The sequence below is a fragment of the Cryptomeria japonica genome, chromosome 10 (assembly GCF_030272615.1).
Source record: "Cryptomeria japonica chromosome 10, Sugi_1.0, whole genome shotgun sequence".
NCBI classification, from domain to species: Eukaryota; Viridiplantae; Streptophyta; class Pinopsida; order Cupressales; family Cupressaceae; genus Cryptomeria; species Cryptomeria japonica.
The window spans coordinates 61939279-61952413 of NC_081414.1; positions in this window are offsets into that span (position 1 = coordinate 61939279).

Genomic DNA, 13135 nt, shown 5'->3' on the forward strand with positions numbered 1-13135 from the left:
CCTAGGACTCTGTTTAAGGTCATACAGGGATTTCTTTAATTTACAAACCAAATTACTTTTACCTTTCACCACATAATGCTCCGGCTGTGTCATTAAAATATCCTCCTTCAAATCACCATGAAGGAAAGCAGTTTTCACATCTATTTGCTCAACCTCTAAATCATAAGCAACAACAATAGAAAGAAAAAATCTAATGGATGTCATTTTGGCAACAGGAGAAAATATCTCACCATAATAAACACCCTCAACTTGAGAGTAGCCTTTTGCAACCAACCTTGCTTTATACTTATCAATGCTTCCATCTGAATCAATCTTTTTCTTGAATACCCATTTGCAACCAACATGCTTTTGTCGTTCAGGAAATGGTACAAGATCCCATGTATCGTTCTTTTTTCAAAGTTGCCATTTCTTCTTCCATAGAAATCTTCTAGGATTTTGCATCATTCATATCTAATGCCTCTTCTACAAATTTCAGTTCATCCACATTAGTATTCAAAGAAAAAATACATCTCCAATCCTTAGGTGAATACCTTTCAGGTGGTTGTCTATGTCTTGTAGACCTTCAAATAAGCCGAGTTGAAGGTTCTTCCTCCTGTTCTGAAGATTCAGAGCTAGATAGGCTCTTCTCAACTTCTTGCCTATCTAGGGGTCGCGATTCAACTCTTTCAAGTGTAGAAAGAAATTGAATCACATCTTCCCTCTTAGTCTATTCTGACTGCAATGTAACAAAAGGAGGCTTAATTTCTCTAAAAATAACAATTCTACTATGAATTACATTTTGGGCAACAGGGTCCCAAAGCTTGTATCCTTTCCCACCATGACTATACCCAATGAAGATACATTTCACAACCTTGTTATCCAACTTTGTTTGCTTCTCCTTTGGCACATGTGCATATTCATCACAACCAAACACTCTAAGATGTCTCAATGAAGGCTTGTGACTCGACCATGCTTCCATAGGCATTTTATCAACAAGAGCTGATGTAGGAGACCTGTTAATCAGGTAGCAAGCAATGGCAACAACTTCAGCCCAAAATTTTTGTTCTAGATCAACACCACTCAGCATACTCCTAGCCATCTCCATCAGTGTCCTATTCATTCTTTCTACAACTCCATTATGTTATGGAGAATACAGAGTTTTCTTCTGTCTATTAATGCCATAGTCTTTACATAATCTATCAAATTCATTAGAGAAAAATTCACCACCATTATCAGTCCTCAAAATTTTAATTTTCTTTCTAGTCTGCAACTCAACCATTACTTTGAATTCTTTAAATTGACTGAAAACTTCATATTTACTCTTTAGAAAATATACCCATGCCCTTCTACTAAAATCATCAATAAATGAAATATAATATGTGGATTTTCCATTCAAAGGAACATCTACAGGACCAAACACATCAGAATGAATAAGATCCAAAACACCACAAGTTTTATGAGAACTTAAGTAAAACTGAATGCAGTTTTGTTTTCCATAAATTCAATGCTCACATAAATCAAAGTCAAGATTACAATCATTCAAACCTTCAACAAGGTTTTTTTTTTTCAAGGTCCTTAGACCTTTTTCTCCAATATGGCCAAGCCTCTGGTGCCATAACATAGCCTTCTCTGTAGGTAACTTTGCTTCAGAAGAAAGAGCACCCTTAGATACCCAAAAGCCATTTCCATCTGTTGAAGGTGAAACCCTCAAATCTTCCACATATTTACCTTTTACAAAAGTGCTATTACACTCAACAATGTATGCGTCTAGCTTATACAAAGTGCTGAACCTGACACCTCTAGCAATTACCATAGCACCCTTAATCATCTTAAATCCTTCTTCAGAAAAGACTACCTACACACCCGCATCTATTAGTTTGCTCACAAATAACAGATTTCATTTTAAATCAGGGATATGTAGGACACCATTAATCCTTTTTACTCTACCATTAGAAAATCTAATTCTAACTTTACCTCGACCAACAATGTCTAAATGTGAATCATCACCCAAGTACACCTAACCTCCATTAAATTCTTCATATTTAGAAAACCAATCTCTATTGGTAGTCATATGAAAAGATGCACTTGAGTCAATTAACTAGGCATAATTACCTACATGAGTCGCCAAAGCTACAATGAATGCATCACCATCTTCCTTCTCGGACTCATAATTAGAATCAATCTTCTTCTTTTTATTCTTCTTTTCTTCTTTGAAGTCCTTATGGATGTGACCTGGTTTACTGCAATTCCAACAAATGACTTTGGACTTTCCAGGAGATTTCGATCTTCCTTTCGATTTGGACTTATCGCGCTTCTTATTCTTCTTGCCTTTCTCTTTAGGTCTTCCATGAATAGTTAGGGCTTCATTTGAATTGTGGGATACGTTTCTTTGTATCTCTTCACCAAGTAGGGCACCCACCACATCTTTAGAATTGAAAACAACATAGGTACTATCAATAGCCATAACAAGAGAATCCCATGAATCAGGCAAAGATCAAAGCAAGATCTGGAATTTCTCCTCTTCGTTCATATTAACACCAACAGATACTAATTGAGCCACCAACATATTGAATGCTTCCAGGTGGTTTGAAAATCATCCACCCTCTTCCATATTCAAGGAATACAATTTTTTCCTCAAGAAAATCTAATTTAATAAATATTTCGCTTGATACATTTCACCAACGTTATCCCATAGTTTCTTTGCAGTGTTTTCTTGATGGACATTGATCATAACAAAGTTTGCTAGGCACAGTCTGATCAGACCCTTGGCTTTTTGATCGATAATATCATATTGAGTTGCCACATTAGAATCTGAGGGCCTTTGGAAATTTGCATCAACAACATCCCATAGATCTCAATCTATTAGCATATATTCTATCTTTAGCTTCCACATCTCAAAATTTGTTCCATTAAATTTCTTCACCTCTATTTTCCCTAACGAACTTGCCATCTGAAAATTATTGCAACAAGATCAAAAAGTGTCTTCTGCAAAAGCTCCCACTCAAATCTGGATTAGTTAAAAAAACCCAACAACCCACAACTGAAACCAAAGGTGATTAAGCTCTGATACCACTTGTCAGGAAGTTAAGTAGCAAAACAACTTCTTACATTAATCTTGAGAGGAGGGTAATGCAAAAACTTTTACAGATCATCACAACAATTACATAAAATAGAAATAGATAAAATAACATTCAAACCATAACACAATGATTTACGTGGGGAAAACCCTTTCGGGATAAAAACCCCACACTCCAAAAGCCACCCAATATATTATTCAACAATAAAAAAAATTACAATATACTTGTAGAGCAATCTATTCGCAGGAGTACCACTAATCAGAGATTCAGAGGTAACTCAATAGCTATAAGACTCTTACACACAACCTCTATCTCACATACCTCATAAATAGAAGATACAATACAAGAAACCATCAAATGGGATTGCAAAACCATGGGCTAAAACATCCCAATAAGGTGTAGCCGACCTTATCTCCCTTCTAGATGCCCTATGATATGTTACAACACATATCAACACGTGTCCCTCCCTTTTACAACTCATTTATGTGTTCGATATATTTTATATTTCCTATTTTAGATGTACAAACTTCTGGAGGCCATAACTTGAGAACCGTGTGTCCGATTGACGAATTTGAAGCGCTAGAAAGCTTGCAAAGTGCTCTATTGCCTCATAAAATGCTATGCTATTTATTCCCACTTTTCAGGGCGTTTCAGGGCCTCTAAAGTCCTCAAAATCAAATTTAAACCTTTCATTGGACCCCTCCAAAACATAAAATTTAATATCTTCAAAACTAGTTGTGATCTTGCGACGTAACTTTACCAGAATGCTTATCTACCCAACTAGAAGCTTCAGGGAGAATTTCACACCATTTTGTGCTCAAAGGAAAACTTACTATAAATAGTAACCTCATGTAAATGCAAGGTTGAGACACCAATTTCCCAACAATGGTCACTATGATGATAATGGTTTTGCTAATATAGTTAATTATTATAAGTAGCATTGTTATGTTTCTATGGATGTTAGATGGGAAAAGGATGATATCACATTATTTGAATAGATAAGAATGCACGTGTTGTTAAAATCCCCTTCCAATGAATTTAATATTTGGTTGTTTATATGTAAATGAGGATGGCTAGATATAATGTGGAAATATCCCGATTGTGCTAATTAAGAGGTGGTAATTTGATGATACTCTGATAATGATCTTTGGTAATGCTTTCCATGTCCGTTTCTTGATTACGTTTCATTTGGACTTATGCTGACTTTAGTTGCATGCTATCTATTAGGAGTAGACATACTCAGTTGATCTATTGAAGGTTTTTCATGCATAACGACTATGTTTCAAGATACGATAATATTATGATGAACTATGAGGACCGATTGGTGGTATTAGGGTTTATGATTATATTTATGATTTCCTAATGGTTCTTATATGACGAGGATGTATTATTATGATGTACTAACTTGGTTTTTAGGTGACCTCAAATGGAGATTGATTAGGACTACTGATGTTTCATATATAATGTTAGAAGCATATGTATATGTATATGTACACATATGTGTTGTGTGTTTTGGTTGATGCAAGTACAAGGCATCGACTCCACCTGGCTTCACAAGTTTGAGCATACCTATATTATCCTGGATGGTGGTTCACATAGAGATAACGTTAAGGCCCATTTGACCTAACCCTATCCATTGTCTTGAATTAGGGTGATTATCTTGGTCTTGAGTCTACCTTCTCGGGTTGTCAACAAGGCAATGTTTGGTTACCCTATGTTAGTGTTTGTAGCTTGTGTGATTTTGGTGGATTTATGGTGGTAATTATTATTTTTATTTATGATTTATTTTATTAAGTGATATTTTATGTTATTTATGATATTATTTTAGGTTATATATTTATTTTTTTTGACTTCAAATTTGCAAAACACTTCCATTAACTATAGAGTACCAAAATGGTTAACAGAATTGCAAGTATGCAGGAATTTCGTTACATGCTTTCTTTAGATTGTAACAACAGAAATGGGCTATGTAATAGCAGCTTATGCGCCCGTTACATTACATTTTATAATTGCACTTGATAGAAAAAGAACCACTGAAACTCCCGCTCTTAGAAGTCCAAGTTTCACTGTTTGGACTGTTTAAATGCAGTGAAGAAGTGATGACAAAACATTGTAGAACTAAAGATATTAGACGACATTAAGCTTGACATAGTGATTGAAAAGGCATCCAAAATTTGGGTTTAAAGGCTTGATATCGTAAGAATTGGGGGGATTCAGAACCACAAGGACTCCTCTCTTTAATCTCTTCTCCCCTCCCGCTGCATCCAAAATTTGGGTTTAAAGGTTTGAAAGACATTCAGAACCACAAGGCTCCGGCTTCCTTCAAGAGAGGCAACAAAGAACCTGTGATGTGACAACTCATGAGCTGCTCCATCCCTCCCAACAACTTTCCATCGATGAAGACAACATGGACGATAGGGGGAGCAGCCAACATTGTGAGCAGAACGCCCTCCATCTCCTCTCCCTCCTCTTCTTTGTCCAGTTGGTGGACGGTGGGATGCGCTCCCAAGGTGGACAGGAGGGCCTTCGCTGCCACGGATATGCAACACCCACTTTTACTGAACAATACTACCGCATCCTCCTCTACCAACTTAAGCACTCGTTCAACTGCACTACTATTCTCTTTAATCTCTTCTTCCCAGGAATCCCTTCTTCCCTCCCGCTGCATCTTCGTATTCTTCTTCCCTCTCAAGAGATTTCCATTTGCAAAGCATTGCTCATTATTTTAGGTTATATTATTTTAAGTGATATAATTATATTTATGATTATTATTTATTTTATTGTTCTCTTATCCCTATATTCCATCTCTTGTATTTATATTATGTGTGGAGCTCTATATTAGAGTACAAGTGTAATTATGTTTGGTGGGGTGAATAATTAAATAGGATATAAATAAATAAATATTTGATTATGTGTTGGGAATAATTATATTTTGGTGATTTATTAATTTGAGTATTTATTAAATTATCGATGATTTATTAATTGTTTTGGTTATTGGTTGGCTAGATTGGTTTCTTTTCCTATACATGTTTTGGGAAGGAATTTTATGGTGGGCTTTTTGGGAGATTTGCTGGAGTTTTTGGCTGCAATTTTGGAGGAGATTTTTGAAGGGTTTTGAATGGATATTGAGTGCAATCCTTGGCTTTGATTCGTAAGGAGATTATCCTTGGTTTTGGAGAGTATTTTTCTATTGAATTTGTTGCTAATTTTGAGAGGCTATGGCTGGAAATCTTAGTGTGCAAGTTTATCTTTCTTCCTTGATCTTCAATTTGGAGGTAAGGTTCCTCATTTTCCTTGTGTATATTTGCATTTATCAAGTTTGAAAAGGAAATGTTATGATTTGATATTCTTTATATCATTATGGAAAATGTCTTCAATATTGATAAGTTTTGGTTGGAATTGCTCTTGTTGTCAATGGTTAAATTAGGGTTGATTGTGCAAATTGATTTCTATGTATGGGTTTTGGGAATGATTTCATTGAGTTTCTGGAAGGTGGCCATGGTCTTCTCAAATGGGTCTTGCTCTGATTTTGCCTCCCGAGTTGTCACATTCCCCAATTGGATGTCCTAAGTCAACCCAGGCAAGTGCGTAGTTGTAGGTTGCAAGTGCGCATCATATTAGATCAAGTGCATAGGAAATAGGCACAACTACGCAACATATTAGATAAAATGCACATAAATCGATTTTGGGTTTTGCATTTGCTATTTGGTTTTGTTTTGGTTCCTCAGTCATCTTGGAGGCTCAATCAGGTCATGTTATGTCAATCTTATGTTTTTGGGTCTAATTGATTTGATTTGTTAGGATATGGTGATCATATTCCCATTCCCATGCTTTTTTGTAGAATAAATTTGTTAATTCTACATTCATATGTTGTTTCAGGGCTAACCCATTGATGTTAGGGTCTTTTGAAAATGGATCCATGGATGTCCAAAATGAGATGCATATGGTTTAGCGCTTTATGATTCCTTGAATTGAACCTTAGGGTATGGGTAACTAGATGCATTAAGAGAGAGTGTCTCTCAACATGGGTTGAGGCCCTAAAGAGGCTGTCAAGGTAACTCATTGGAGAATTTCTTAATTAAGTGATAATATAATTAATGAACTGGGGCAAAACACATTAATAGGATAAATATGGTGCCTTGCCCATGGCCTTGAGTGCTTTTATAGACTAAGGATGGGATTGGGAAGGCCTGGCTATCTATGGGGCATTGATTTGGCATAATGAACCTCCTTGTCTTCATGAAAGGATTGTTTTGGTTCTGCATGAGTTATCAATGGGGTTTGGGGCCCTAAAGGTGATGCCAAGGTAACTCATGTTGTGTTATGCAATGACACTCTTTTCTTCTTGTACACTAGTATCCTATCCTATTTGGTTGTGAGTAAGAATCCTTTGGTGGATCTTGGTCATGTTTCATATTTGTCCTTGCTTGGGCTTTATACTTGTGCATGCCTTGTGTTCTCATGGATGTTGGTGTTGTACTTGAGAGTAGAAATTGTTTCCCTTCCTCATTTTCTTGTTGTTGGAAAGAGACACTATTCTAGTGATGTTAGATGCATGAAGATTAATTAGGGGTTGTCATTGATGGGAACTCAGCCTAGTGATCCTATCCGGTATCCATAGAATTGATTTATCGAAAGTCATTTTCTTCATAAGGCATAAGTCTAGAAGGTGGAACACAGTAACCGGTAGATCATGAGATCATGGTGCACATCTTGATTTCAGTGAATTATTTTTGGTTGCCGTGATCAAGATAGTTGGTTCAAGGTTCAAGACAAATTACTTCATGATCATGACCTCTAGTGTTTAATTGTGTGCAAGTTTGGGGCTCCGATATCCAGTGATTCTGGAAGAACAAAGTTATTATGTGGATAGTTGGGTAATGTGTGTTGCGGAACTATAGGGATGATTTTGGTGATTAATGGTGTGTTCGAGGATTTTTTTCCATTGCATATGAAGCCCATTATCTGATGAATAATGATGAACAACAGATACCCTAACTGGTACTGAGAGGGGGGGGGGTGAATCAATACATACAAAAAAAATCACCACAAATTATCAAGTTAAAACAATCTTAGCCGGTTGTCTTCATTACTGAACTTAACCATGGTAGTACCGGTTAAACACAGTAAGACTTCAGACAACATAAATAGGTAAAACTGAATACTTCAAATAGATTCAATACTTGATAACTACTTCACCCATAAACATATGCATGTGGTATATTAGCAATACCATAACCATTAGCTCTGCATGCATAGTCACTCAAACAAAGAATACTTAATCATCACATGAAAATGTACAACTCATGACAGGTAGATTTTTCACGTGGAAACCCAAATGGGAAAAACCATGGTGGGGATGAATACCCACAAGCTTGTTTTGAACTCTTTTGAAGCTCGCTCTATTAAGAGCCTAGTCTAGTTAAAGACTTTACAATAAGGTTCTGCTAGGAACCAATCCTGTTAAAGATCACCTGGTTAAGGGATGACTATATACCCTGTTAAAGGTTACCTTGCTAGAGGATTTAAAGAACTCAATAAGCTTGAGTCACCTAGTTAGAGGATTTACAGTAAGCCCATCAAAGCTACCTGACAAAGGGATTTTACTTTTGTTGAAATGGTTAGAAGACAACAGGTAAAACTCTGATCTGATAACAACACTATATGCTAAGGCAGATCCTTTTCAGTTCCTCTACTCTGCAATCACACTCTGCAATTTTCTCTCACTGGTCTGGCAAGTATCTCATCACTTGGATACACACATAAATTTTGCCAACAACTTACAATAACAAACATTGTCGACCTTATAGACAACAATTAGGTTGGTAGCATAAACCCTAAACCCTAAGCATTTAAGTTTATAAGTACAGGCGGTCCAATCCTGACCGTCCAAACATTTTTCATAGTATGAAATAATCTTAAATAGATTGCAAGTCATTCTGCATCATCCATTCTTCACCGCACTTAGAAATCAGTAACCCATCACACTTTCTTCTCATACTGCTAAGAAGAATGTTCATTCCCGAGGTAGACATTTAATGCAGTCGATCTTCACATGCAAGATCCTCAAGGAGATCCTTCACGTGCACAAAAATGATGTGGCATCTCGATCTCATGATTATTTCTTTAGCTAACTCATCACATAGTGTCACCGGTTGCATCATACAAGCTGGATTGCCAAACCGAAAACCCTAGAGCTGAGACTACCAATCGGTAGTCACACTTAGTGAAACCTTAACACTGGTTCACTACATCTCTTCATACCGGTTCTTCAACTTGATCATCGATAACAACTGCTTCCAATCTTAATACCCATTGACCTATACTTATTGACATCAATGACAACATACATTATTATCATATCATCATGTGCCAACATACCGGTTCATCAAATACCAACATGATCACATGTTTTAGGTCCGAAATATGAATTTGTGATAGATTGAGCTGACATGAGACTACACATTTCATGTTTTGCAAGTTTTAGAAGCTGACTTGATAGAGATCTATTTTGGTGGTGTGAATATATAAGATGGACTTGGGTGATCATTTTGGAGTGAATATATGTGTGTGAAATTTTTTTTGGTGTGATTGAGCACAGTTTCATATGCGCATCTTGAGTTTTGTTGCTTCAGTATTTGGCAGCAGAGCAGATTTTCAGATCAGCATGAGTGAATCATTTTGTGCTTAATCAAAACTGATTTCTGGCATTGGTAGATGCTATATTCCAGTTCAATCTTTGTAAATACCTCTATATCTCAATTGTAGGATAGTGAGTCCTTTGGCATTGCAGCCCTATTTTGTAATTGAGCAGTGAGCTCTAGGCAGTGTTCTTGAATGCAAGTGTATTCCCCTTTTTGTAATATTGTTTTACTATTGGACATAGTATAATAATATTGTGGGTTCAAATCCCACTGTGGTTTTTCCCTTTCTGGTTTTCCACGTAAAATTTCCGGTGTTATGGTTGTGTGGTTATTTTCTTTATGTTTCTGCATTATAATTTCTATTCTTTGCATCCAGTGGTTTAAGAATCAATTTAATAATCTAATAAATTGTTGTATCTTTGAGAAGAATTGCAATTGTATTGTTATTGATTCTTGGACACTATATAAGGAAATTGATGTAATTTCGATAAATAATTATTATTCAACATAATGATGGAATACTTTAGGTGGATCGATTTTGGTACCCACTACCATTATGTGATGGAATGCATTATCTTATTTCATGTTGAAAGGTTATCATAGGAACATTTGTGTTTGGTGCTTAAAATGAACCTAGACATAGATGTTAGATGTTTATTATGTTATGAAATATTATAGTTGTTTCATTGTTGTTTCAAGCATTCTAGTTCATGTTTGGATGCATTGCACAGTAGCGATGTTAGGGAACCCATAGAGGGCATTATTGAGAGATGTATGTTTATCTCGTGCTTGTGCATATTAGTTGCTATAATTATAATGTGTTAGATGATATTATGTATCATGTTTAAAAAAAAATTTGCTATGTTATTTTGGATACATTAATTGTTAGTTCCTTTGGGGTTCCTTAGCGGGTTATTATAGGATTTGGATTCTAGTTTATTTAGTTCCCAAGGTAAACTTCAATATGTATATTTAGCTTCCTAAAAATACATTTTCCCCTGCCAAGATGTTGCCACAATAGGGTGGTACTAATTGATTTTGCTAGACAAATAAATGAGGTTCATCTAATATTGTTTGCTAAGCACAAAGATGGAGTCAAGTACTGCTTCAAACTAGGGTTTTCTAAATGTTCATATATCAAAGTAGCCAAGACAACAATAGAAGAATTTTAATCCATACATTATCAAGGTTAAATTTGACCCTATAGGAAAAGTCAAAGGTATAAAACAACTACCTTCCCAAATCACATGGCCACACTAGAAATTTTTTGGGCAAATTCACAAGATGATTTTCAAGTCAGGAAGAGACAATACTATAGATTTATAGCCTTCCTTATGCAAGAATATGACATTAAAGAAGATATCCTAGAGGATTTCTATAATGATAGGGAGATACTTGACCCCATGTGTGAGAAGAAAAAGTTACTACTAAAGCATTTGACCCAGTAATTTGGTCAAGGAGGGAAGATTGACACCATTTTAGGGAAAGTAATTGATAGGAGCTTGACTTGGATTGATCTCTCCCTAAAACCTACTCAAGGAACAACCAAGAGGTGCAAAAGAAAGACATGTGGAGGTTCTTCCTACAAAAGGTACAAAGAGATAAAACTAAATAGACTAAAGAGGCAAATCAAAAGCCAATAAGATAGTTAATCCAAGGAGTATCTTAGGCTCTCAAGAAATATCAAGTGTTATACAAAGATACTAATGGTGGAATTACTATTGGATTAAGTTTAATATCTATGGCCCAATTTGTTCCACAAAGGACAACTATAGGCATGACTCAAGGAGAAGGAGAGGATCAACCATAGGATCAAGTTGTAGAAGAACAATTAGCCTTAGAAGAAGTGGGTGTACCCTTCTCATTACAACAACAACAACAACCATATGCATCTCCTACAAAAATTACAAATATACAAAGTGATCAAGCAAATATAGAACTTGGATTACCTAAAACTCCTAAAGAAACTAAAGAATTCATTCAAGTGGAGGATAGCCATGAAGAATATAATTGAGTGGGGGAGAAGATATTCCTAGGGATGACAAAATGGAAGAAGAAGAACCTAAAGATGATGGAGAAGAAAGTGAATCACTAGAGAAAGATGTCCTAGATAAAGGTTTTGATTCCTCTAATTTGGTCTTGACTATAGAAGAGCAAAAAAATCTTATAAGCTAAATGGACAAGCAAAATAAGCAAAAACAAGACTAGTATATTCAAACAGGGGAACCTCAACAAAAGAAGTATCATATCAACAAATGAGTACAACTCCAAAAAAAATGCCCTCGTAATAGTCTCACAATAGGAGTGATAAAAAGGGACTCCAATAAAGTAAAAACAACAAGAAAAGAGAAATGAATTTCAACATGGCTTAGAACATTGTCCATTGACCTGTACATGGTTAATGCTAGATTTAGAGAAAAGTCAATAGGTGGTTGTCAAGATAATCAGTTTGTAAGAGATGCCATTAAAAGTGGAGAAGGAAAACTCAAGGAAAAAGGCCAAAAATGTTCATTATACTAAGGTTAATAAGCTTCAGGACAAGGTAGTAGAAATTGCAACACCCCATGGTGGATAAAGATGATAGAAAGCTCACACCTAATGACTATCATTTGACACAAATCAATATAGGTAGGCAAACTAGTAGGGAGGAGATTGTTTCTTTTGAATCAATTTTTGTAACTATAGTGATATGAATGCATAAAATCAAAAAGACAAAAGAAGAACTAAAATATCAACTAGCTCAAATAAAATAGTTTATCAAATAACTTATTAAACTATTGGCCAAACAAGTTGCAATTGTAAATGCCCCAAGTTTGGTAGCTAAGCAGGAGATTAATACTCTCTATGCAATGAAAGAGAAGGCCACTATAATGGAGAGTTGGGAAACCAAGTGCCTCGATCAAATGAAAACAATATTGATTAAGGGATTGATAGAAACAAACAATCTTTGACTACTATTCAAAATGCATTCAGACCTGCATACATCATTTACATTTAGGCCATTAAAGACCTTTCTCAAATCCTCAAACAACCTAACCTCTATGCTTCTCACCCCTATTATACATGTTCCACCATGCTTTCTCTCTATGGACATTCTTGTCTCTTTTCTCATACTACTAAGCCTTGAAACCCATCTCACTCATGTGATGAATGGTCTCTTATCTTCTCTAAAATTTTCCTACTCTCTTTTTACCCCCCACCATCGATGCATCTTTCCCTTTATATTGTATCACTCTTGTGTTTGTATCAATTCATATTCTTTGACCTATGCCCTTTGATCAACATGTCTGTTCATTCATGAATTTTCACATTATGTTATTCTTTGTGCTCCCTTGCCATCGATTCTTTCACCATTTCTTTGACCAATTATGTTGGGGTCTCATTTCAATTTTCAACTCCTCTAACTCAATTTTCCATTCAATTCAAACACATTGT